Raw genomic sequence first — 11,904 nt, 5'->3', positions numbered from 1 at the left:
GTTTGTATTTTTTGAATATTTACATTCTAATTAAAAAAATGCTTAATAAGAACAAAAATCAGTCTAGTAATTGTCGTAGCCTAATAAAATAAGTTAATGTTTAACTGGTAAACACAACAAAGGTCAACGTCTCACAATATTGATTATGTTTGTTTTATTTATTGTTTTATTAATACGTAGAACTTTAATGATTAAATATTTTGAAGACTGTTTAGTAATTAAATAAATGAATTTTATAAACTATACATACAGTTTTTTCTGGCAAGTTACGCACTCTCGTTTAGCTACGCCATTTGGAATTCAGTAAAAAAAAATAAAAATATTATTGTAAATTTGTTCAGTTAACAACATTTATAATATTTTAGATATAAAACTCATATAAAATTTGTGAAAAATTCAGTTTTTTATTTATTTTTCAAATTTTAGGTTTTGACAATTTGCTACCTCTCGTTTAGTTACGCATTTTTGCCGTTGACACAATGTGCGTAGATTCGCGAGAATTGACTGTACTTTGAATTTATACAGAAGAAACTTTTGCATTCTCAAGTTTTTAGTTAGAGCAAATTTTTTAGTTAAGAATGTTTAAAAAAATGTACAATTTATGTTAAGACCTTACTAAAAATGAATATAGTTTATATATATTTATATTTTGAGGTATAGTTTTAAAGCAATAAAAATTAAAAAAACACACGAAAAACTCTAAAAGTGAATAAGTATACTAATTACCAAAAAAAAACTAATGATTTTAAAATAAATAAAGAACTTAAGCTTATGATTTAACTTTTTCGACTATTTTAATAAAAAATAAATCAAGAATTAAATAAACATATACAAAGATAAATTGTAAATACATAATAAAGTACTTTACTACTAATCTAAAACATCATAAAAGTATAGTAAAAGTTCTACAATTCAAATTTGATCTGTGCCATTACTCAATAACAAACATCCTCAGATACAAAATAGTTGTAAGTACAGTCGGGAATAAAGTACGCACCTTGAACACAAACAAAAGTTGTACATAACCGTAAATGTATATCTTCAGTTTACAAAATATTTTGCTCGTTTCGCACAAATAAATAGCTGATATCTACTTAGTTTTACCAAAAATACTTTCTATTCCAGGTAATTTTAGAGATATGTTATTTTATCAAAAACGTGTCTTTTGTGCAATAATCCTACAAAGGTAGTATTTGTTTCTCGTTTAAGTTCTTTCGTTTAATATAGCTTCAAAAAAAATTGTTCACGATTTCCGATTCACTAATTTACGAAATTAAGTGCGTATTTAAAAAAATTAACCTTATCGATAGCATTAGTTACATGATAATTTAAATAAACAAAATTAAAATTCTTATAAAAACTACTGAGGGGTTACATCTCTAAAAATAAATTAAAAATTTCTTTTTGGTCTGACTATTTAGAACATGGTTGTGAAAAAAGTTTTTAAAATATATTTTCTAAATATAAACCTTTAAAATTACTAAAAATTACCACACTTTATTTATATTAAATTTTCTTTTAGCCATATCTCAAACAAAAAAAAAAACAAAAAAACCACTAATAAAATTCTTATGTAAGTATAATTAATATGATAAGAATTTTTTTTTTGGAAAAATATTTATCAATGTAGAGAATAAACAATAACTAACAATTATTAAAATTTTATTTGTCAGAATTAGAGTAGTCATACACCGTTGACATCACTACTGTACACTACTAAATATATTTAGATAACATCTCTATGCGAAGTTTTTATATTGCATTTGTTTGATTGGTGTTTTTAGTGAAACACCAATAAGCTCAAGCTGAAATCAACTTAGAAAGCTGACTTCAGACTATCAAGCCGATAGGTATTTTAGTCTACAGCTTTTCAACATGATAGTCTAACTAGGGACTTATGACTTTTATATGAATTTAAAGGATTTCACACTATTTTTTTAAACTTTGTAAGATATTTTTGAACTTTATCTTTTTTTTTTCAAATTCACAGTTGATTACATGTAGACACCGTTTCGACTTTTCCTCATTCATAACAAAAAAAAAACTGTGCAAAATAACTAAAATTAGTGTTAAACAACTAAATATATAAGAAAAATTAAGTAATAAGGTATATAAAACAGCTATACATTAAAGATTATAAACTACAGTAAAATTACAAGGTTAACAATGCTCATTAATACATGGTATTACCCACACATTAAGAATTTTAGATTAGTTGTACATATTTTTATTTTGTATACATTTTTTACCATCTATAAATACTAATGTGAATTGTTAACCTTGTAATTTTACTGTAGTTTAAAATTTTTAATATATAGCTATTACCACAGATGTTTTTGTGTTAAAACTTTATTCTGACTAACGGCGTTTCACTGCTCTCAAATAAATTTCAGAACAGATCTACGGAGTCTCAGAAAAGCTCTTATGAGACTCCGTAGATCTTTTCTTAAATTTACTTGAGAGCAGTAAAACGCCGATAGTCGGAATAAAGTTTTAACACAAGAACATCTGTGGTATATATTCCAATAAGCTTAGCTTATCAGGATCTCTAGGATTTAACGCCTTTTAATGTTACATCACATATAGCTACTTATATATTTTATTACTTTATCTGTCTTATATATTGAGTTTGTAACACTAACTTTTGGTTATTTTGCACAGTTTTGTTTTTGATAATGACTGAAGAAAAATCGAAACGGCGTCTATATGAAATAAAGGACTTTATTTTTATTAGAAAAAATATACTTGAAATTAACTGGTAAAAATTTGTTTTCAAATGTTCACATAAAACATTAGTTTACTAAACGTAAAACAAAAACGCTCAAAATATTTGGTCTTAGGACCTGGTGCACAAAGAACCTTTTGGTTATCTACTCGTTCACCACGACACCTTTTAACTACAAACTAGTTTTGTTTGAAACTTCACATCAGTGTTAAGTACTACTTTACCTAAATACGTAAAAATAATCTGAATGATCCCTTGTGTGTTTATGACGTAATATTCATTAGTAAATAATGAACTAAGTTGGTTCTTTTGCAGAAATTATTTTTCATTTCACTATAAACTTCTTCAGTACTATATTACCTTAATACATAAAAAAAACTGTAATATATATATAATGTTTTTTAAAGTTTTAGTCGAAATAAAAGATACTTTTGATGCAAAAAAAAAGTTTCGTGATTTTTACATATTTGATAGTTGTGTCTAAGTTGTACAGTATAAAATACACCAACTTGATTTTTGCCCTTAAAAGTTTTTAATTTTAATTATTATAAGTTTCAAAAGAGTCGAACAACTTTTTTTTCCAAATTTTTTTTTTAATGAAACTAATTCTTAATTGTATTACGTCATACAAGATATCAAACTGGTAAGTTGCACAAGTTGAGGTAAGGTTTAGAAAACAGAATTTGTTACTTTAAATTATTTACTAAAACTATTTTTTTATAAAGATTTATCGTTGTTGTTATAAGCATATAACATAATAAGTTAGTTATAGCTATCTAAAACGAATAATGTTAATAATAATAATAATAACAACAATAATAGTAATAATGATAGTATTAATAACAAATTACTGTAAATAAAAAAAAAAACTTTGAGAAAAATTTATATAAAACCAGATTGAATTTTGACATTGAATTTCTGCCCGCTATATACTATTAAGTCGTTGAAGTTGTTAAGAAATCTGAAGTTGTGGAGACTTTAAATCTTAGTTATAAATATTTAAATTATAAACTTTAAAATTGTTATACTAGACACTTAAGAGATGTTAAAAAAATATAATTACTGGTTTTAGATTCAAAGGCATGTAGTAGAATACTAAGTTTGTTAATTTTTTGTAATTAACTCTATTAATTTAACAGTAAAAACTCACGTCAAATGGAAGTTTTGAGCGTAAATTGTTCCAACTTCTACAAGAGAAACTTTTATTTAAATTATACAGAAACCAATTAAGATATGAAAATATTATATAAAAAACAGTAACTTTAGAAAAAACCTTGAATAGAAATCGATCGGTAGGGATGTGATTTAGACGATATGCAAATGATTAGATAAAAATTTATTTTGATGATAACTAAAAAAAAGTAAAACCTTTTCATTCGATCGGATGGGAAATATTTTTGGTAAACATTTATAATATTGGAAATGTTTAGGTGAAATTGATTTGGGTGGCAATTAGTTTGAGTGGAAATCAAATGGATTAAAATTGATTTGGTAGAAAAATATTTTGAGTAGGAAATCAACAGATTGAAACTATTCACGTTAGAATTGGCTTGGGTGGAAGTTGATCGGGCTGGACATGATTTTGGTAAAACAGATTTTATAAAAAACTTTTCAAATTGGAATTGATCGGGTTTAACTAATTTAGGTGGAATTTGGTCTTCTTAGTAATTGATAAGATTGTAAATGATCTTGAGATAATTGATCAGGAGGAGATGATTTGGGTGGGAACTGGACGTTTACCGACAAAGACTACGTACATAAATCAGTTTAATAGGCGTTATCTAATTCATAGTCGAACATTCCAAATTAAATTTAAATTGATTTTAATAAATCTTGATATAATGTAAATAGAATCTAAGATAAGAAAAACTTTATGCTTTAGAAATTATTAAACAGCATGTAGCCCCGGTATGGTGTTGGGTACTACTGTCAAGGACATTAAGGGGGGATGATTCCTTTTCTAAGCTAAACCCTTTAAGTATTTAAGTTCAATGCTACCTTTGAATTTACCTGATTTATTATGATTCTTTTAATTTACATATTATGCTGTTTAATTTATTTGTTGATAATATGTTAATATTATTTATACATAAATAACAAACAAAATTTTACTTAAAGTAATAATCAGTGAGTACAAAATAAATTAACTTTCTGTTATAATAAAAAGTTAACAACTCAATAATCAACAACATGTTCTAAAAATAAAAATAAACTTTCTACCGCCAATGGCGGGATTATATCATTAAAATAATAAAAGCCATATTGATATAAGTTTATATTATTCTTAAATTTTCTAAAAAAATTAGTTTAGCATTAAAAGTTTAATAAATATAAGTAATATTGAAGTTTATCATAGAATAGTATTAAAAGTCGACTTCTTAAAATTAGAATATAATTATTAAATTAACTGAATTTTCATTTCAAAGTCGGAGCTGTATGAATTATAATCAATCAGAAAAATAAAAAGTGGGAACTTACTCTGATCGGAATTGATGGGATTTAAACTTTGAATGAAAATAAGTAGTTCCCTAGTAAGCAAGAAATATAAAGTTTTTATCATTTCAAAAATTAAGCGTAAATTTTTAACTTTAAGTTTTTGGTATAAGTTAATTTTAAAAACTGAGACGGGAATAATATTTATTTTAAGTCTCTTAAACACCAAATAATGTCAATTGAAAAATGCCCATGTATATTGTAATTAACTTGACTTTAATTTGAAAAAAAGTAAGCACTTAAAACCAAATTGAAATATTTTATTGCTGATTTAAGTTTAGCGCTTAATTGGAAAGACGTAATTGTACCTCAGGTATACAATAAACACTGTTACTAGTTAACAAAACTCTTAAAAGTCAGAATATAGTTTTGAAAAACTAAGCTGTTTACAAAGTTATAATTTTATAATGCCTTCATGTTGATATCGGCCCCTTTTTTGGAAACCCAGCTTTAAAATGCTGCGCATTGTGCAAAGTTAATGACAAGTTTTAGGATTTTTTTTAGTATAAAAAGTACCGAACTAACTATACCATCATTTCAAAACCAAAACTAAAAAAGTAAAATAAGACACATACTCTCAAGTACGTTTACTGTTTATTAGTCAAGTCTAATTATGAAATTCAATATAAACAAAAAAGTTAACTTGTTAATTTAACTTGACGAGCTAATAACACTTTCTAATGACTTGTAAAAAAACTCAAACCTTTAATCTTCTCCTATAAACATTTTTTATTACTATACTCAAATTTAAAAAACGCCTTAGATGTAAGAAAAAGTTGCCCCGCATGAAAAGTTTCAGGAATAAAAACTACAGAGGTAAACTACTAGTTTAGAAAAGTTATATGGCTTAACTACACCACAATTTAACCAATGAAACAATTTTAAAAACCAAACCACAATCATCTAAGAAAAGTTAATTTGTATTAGTAACTAAATAAAAAATTATACGTCAAAAAGTTCTACAAAGCTTTTATTTTAAGCTCATTATTTTTCCTTTGAGTATTTTCAACAACTTCTTCAGCAAGCAAGTATGTTGACATACAAGAAAGATTTGATAATTTAAATATAAAAAATATTAAAATATTATGTCTGTACTTTGTACCGGTAAAAAAATAAGTTCTACTGAATGCAAAAAAAATTGAATACGCATACAAACGGGGTGCGAGTAAAAATATAGACCTCAGCAGGGGCGTGTTTTGACTGGTTTCCTAAAGCCTGTGAGAACTCAGAAAAAAAAGGTGAAACACCAAAAAACTATGTTTAAGAAGAAATTTTAAACATGTTAAGAGATTCGCTTGTTCTTTATAAGTAAATTTTTAAACATCAAATAACGAACTCACAAGTTTTATATATTATATAATTTAGGTGAAGTTTTATATATCATTAAAATTTCATTACTTGCTGGTACTGAGCTTGTTATCAGCTTAAACAGATTTTTTATTAAATGTATGTTAAGTCAATATCAAGTTATGCTTTTTTGGAGCCTACTCCTTGAAGGTGAGTAATTCTGACTAAACTTCATAAAATTTTCAGCTGAAAATGGAGTTAAATTTGTAACTTTTTACATTTTATTTACACAAAAAAACTTATAGTTGGTAATAAAATAAGCTTACGAAACAACTAATTGATGATAAATAACAAAACGTCTTTTTTAAACGTTTGCCTACACTTTTTTATTTGTAAAAATACGAGAAATTTTTTTTAAGTTATAAAAAATTAAGTTATTTTTATACTTTTAATAAATAGTTTATAAAATTTTCTAAGTACATAAGTACAGTAGACTACCGCTTAAGTGCGAAAATCCCGACCAAAAAGTGCGTACTTAGCATGGGTAGCGCGTACTTTTTGACGACATAGTATAATATGAAATTTAGTTGTTTGTTTTCTTTCTTACAACTAGCCACATACTTTGTTTAGTTAGAGGAAAAGTACCAAACTACATTGTGTTTACCAAACATTTTCAAAACATCAATGTGTGTACATTTGAATTAAATTATGACTTTACTATGTTGTATTTGTAGGTTTTTTAACTTTGTCATCTAGATTTATTTATTTTATAGCATTACAGCTCAAATATCATTATTCTTTTCACTTTTCTGCAACCACTACATAAGTATTTAGTTTATTATTTTATAACAGGACTGTCATAATCTTAGGCCACTTAGACTACTCAGGATTACTTACTTTAGTTTAAAAGTTGTTAAAGTCTCAGGCTAACTCAGCAGGTTGGCCATTCTACCTAAAAACATAAAATAATCTAAAAAAACTTGATGATTGAAAATTTAGGTAAAAAAACTGGAATTTCGTTAAAGTTCTAATACAACATCCATTATTTTGATAAATGAATTGTACATATGTCTCCCGTGATAATATAAGGGAACTTCTCAGGATTTTAAATGCTGAAATGATAATGGATTCTCGCAAAAAACCTGTGAATGCAATTAATCAAGTTAATTGTTTATTTAAACTTGATATGAATATATAAATATTTATAAAAAATATATAGAAAATTTAGAACTTTTTTTGTCTTTCTGGATAAGTTCGTACTTAAGGCGAGGTGCGTACCAAAAAAGTGCGTACTTAAGCAATAGTCTAATGTAATAATTACGGTAATTTTTTGTATAGGTTTTTCTTCAAAGTCTGCTTTAAAAGCATGCTCTGTAGTTTTTTGAAACTTATTTTACTTGTTTGATAATGATTAAAAAATTTGAAATATTTAAAATAATTTTTTTTTATACTACTTGTAGGTTTTAGTAAGTAAAATGTATAACAAAAAATAAAACTAGCTGACCTATCTTAAACTATTTAATATAGACTTTTGGGATTATTGTCTTTTTATACCGAAATGTAAATTTTATAAAAAAAAGAGGTGCAGTATTTTTGATAAAACTTGTGAACTTTGCTAACTTAGGTTTTAATAATTTATTATATCAAAGAAAAACAATTGTTGTGTTTCAACGAAAGCAAATTGTAGATCTGTGATAAAGTAATAACAGTAAAAATGACAAATAATTTAAAATTTGTTTAAATTAGATTTTTTGTTGAGAGAATTAAAACTTAAGAAAAGATAAAAAAATCATTTAAAAAAATATTAATGTTAAAAAACCTTTAGAAAAAAAAAATTAATTGTTAAGTAATAAATTATTGATTTTCAATCTCCCCTGTTGATCGGTTACTGTGTCTTATTTGTTTCAAATTCAATAGTTAAAACTTAAGTTTGATGCATATATTAATAATAAATACATTTAGCAGAGTTAAATGATCAGCTTTAATCTGGTTGAGTTTAAAATTTAACGAGTTTAATACGATAGAATTTGATATCATTAAGTTTAATATGATATACAGTCACTTTCCTTTTGAGTTCGAACTTTTTGAGCTAGCTTTACCACTTAAGTTCGCAATTTCTAACCAAAAAAGTTTTATTCAAAATGCAAACCTGTACTTGTTAAACTTACCTTTAAAAAACTCTTTTACTGCCTAAGTTTTATCAAAAATACAGTTTTATATTTAAGGTTTTTTAGCTTGGATGAAAAACTAAAGAAAAAATCAAAAAATAGTAATAAAAACGTACAAAAATTAATTAAAAAATAAAACGATACAGAGAACAGTGCAGTTTACGTCTAAATTTCATGATTAAATATAAGTTAAAAAAAAGTAATAAGTCCTATAAATCTTAAACATCAAAAAAACGAACAGTGTAGTATACATTAGCATCATTTATAACTGTAGTAAAATTCTCTAAAAAGCAATGTTTAAAACTAAATATTCACTAAAATCAAATTAAGGAGTTACAAAATACGTATACTACAAATTGTTTTCGTACTAAAAACTATTTATTCTACTTGTATTTTAATAGTAAAACATAATTAATAGCTTCAATAGAAAAAATGTTTTTAATGAATGTTTGTTTTCTATTTCTAGAGATTTTAACTCTTTTAATACTATTACTGGCTTTTAATGTATTGAAATAAGCCACTTTGTAAAAAACTGATCACGATTTCTTGTGTTCGTACTTCTCGTTGAGTTTTGTTCAAAGCGCAAACTTAAGACGAAGGTAACTTTAGTTTAATACTATTAGGTTTGAGATGATCGATTATAATATGAATAAGTTTGATATGATTTGTTTTGTATGATCAAGTTTAGTATGATCCAGTTTAATATGATACTTTTTAATACAATTGAAATGGACGTTTTTTATGGTCATGATTTAGAAATGAGAGTAAACGTATAACGTTATATTTTAATTGTAAAACTTTTTAAAATTGATGATTATTACAATTTTAACTATAATTTCTTATTTAAATTGCTTACTTTTTACTGAGTGTACTAGTTATCATAATGTCTGTACCAGTTTAAGAAATTTAAAAAGTTTCCTTTTTAAACCTAATATTTAAAGAAAAAAATATAATAAAGCTAAAAGTAAGAGCTACTCCAAACGTTAATCATTAGTTTTATAAAGTCATACAAATTTTTTATCTTTTGATTACTTTGATATTTCATTTTTAGTAAGTTTAAAAATTATTAACAAATTAAACTTAAAACAACTAATCTAAAAACTTTCAATTTTTATTAGTTTTTACTTGTATGCAAACTAAAAGTTAAAATATAGACTTTTTACCGTAATAACTTAACATTTAAAACTAACATTAAAAATATTACGTGTTCTTGTTACATATAAATTAGATTACATCAAATCGAGACAAAAAATGATAATAAATTAGTCATTCGTTACTGCAACACAAACTAGTAAAACTGTATAAACTTTTACTTAGAAAAATTTAAATAAAAAATTAAAATACTTGATACTAAAAAATAAATACCAAACAAAAAAGAACTAAAGTTTAAAATAATTGCAAGCACTAGACTGCATGACAATCAACAACAGTCCATGTTAAAATCTGCGAAATGCTTTTGTCCTTATTGGGGCTATTTAGGCAGACATAGTTAAGACGAACCGTATTTCAATTGAAAGCAAACGTGGTTTAGTACTTTCGCACTAAATCGTTTGTTTATGGTTACAAAAAAAATAAGTGACGAAATAAAATCGTTGACAACTCAACCTCTTAGATATGTTTTTTACGCCATAAATAAATAAAAATTTCGTTGCATCAACTAGTGGTTTAAAATCAAAAAATGTTTTTCGAAATAAGTAACCTTTAACAACTTTAATTAACCAAGTAAACTTTAAAACTTATTTAACTGGAATTACTTTTTTTAGATAGAGTGTTTCTTAAATGTGCCCATATACAAAAAATATAATCTTATGTTTAAAAAACTTTGAAAAAAAATGCAAATCAGTTTATTAACAGTGAATGATTTTATGAGTCTACTTAGTAAAACGTTAGTTAGTATAACAAGCTACATTATTTAAAACTTTTAAGGTATAGTAACACTTATGGGACTTACAGTAAAGTTTAAAATAACGCTACTTTAAAGAAGTTAAGATGTTAAAAAAGATGGTTATAGAAAAATCTTAAGCATTTTCATTATTAGTTGTATTATGTTTTAAAAAAATTAGTTATAAGCAAATTCGTACCTTGATTAATTCAGTAATGTGAAAAAATCAAATTGTCTACTCAAAATATAACAAAAATCAAATCTTAAGGTATTATTGACCGTTTTTGTATCGCTTTTAATTTCTAAGCTGTTGCACATACTAGACAACTACTTCTTTTTAAAATACTACTTATATAAAAATTTTAAAAGCTTTTAAGTACCTGGTAAAAAAGGTATTGTCAATATTAAGCAAAAATCATTTAAACTTTTGTTCTTATTGATTGATTAATAAAATAGTTTATGTAAGAGACTAAAAATTAAGTTTGTAGAGTAAATCAAAAAGAAAAATAAGGCAAATAAACATAGAAAGTATGTCAGTTTTGTTTTTCAACTGTACTAATAAAGATTTTTAATTCTATAAATAATAAAACTTGTTACTAGCTGATGTAGGTGGCAGAGCAAAAGATAGCATAAAAAGTTAAAAATACTATAAATAATCTCGATTAAAAAAGATATGTTAAGTTTTTTTATCATTGTTATACAGTGTTTATATAAACTATTTGATAACAAAACATTCACAAAAGTTGTTGTTATGGTTCTAAGAACGTAAGTTCCGTTCTGTTTCCTAGCTTAATTTTGTTTTTTACAGATAATCAAATATTTTTATATACATTTAAGTGGAAATCTTTTTTTAAACTTAGTACTTTATTTTATTTATAGTATGTTTTGAAACTTTAATAATCATTCTATAAAAAGAACAAACTAATAATTTTCTGCCCAACGTAATTTTTATTGGTTTTTATTTTTGATTTTCACGTTTCCAGCTTTTAATAAAAGAAGTTTAAAGTCATAGTAGAATCAGTTACATTGAAAAGTTTTTAACCACTATCAAAAAATCATTACTTGTACAAAAAACAACTCGCTAGTTTTTTTGTATGATTGTCATAGTAAATAAAATGTTGATCACATAAAATATATAAACTAACAAAATTGGGCAAATATTGTAAGCTTAGTGTAGCTTAAAATTATTTTTTTCGCTATTCAGCTTATAAACAGTTATTTTATTTAAATAAATTTACTGTAACACAATATTTAGATTAAAAATTTTCATTTTAGTTTCTAATAAAATAACTTTATAACATTTTTGTAAAGATGATGGTTTAATCTAAGTAACCAAAAGCTAATAAAGT

This window comes from Thalia democratica, chromosome 5 (genome assembly GCF_965202585.1).
Source record: "Thalia democratica chromosome 5, ktThaDemo2.hap1.1, whole genome shotgun sequence".
NCBI lineage: Eukaryota > Metazoa > Chordata > Thaliacea > Salpida > Salpidae > Thalia > Thalia democratica.
Note: the sequence above shows the minus strand (reverse complement) of the source record.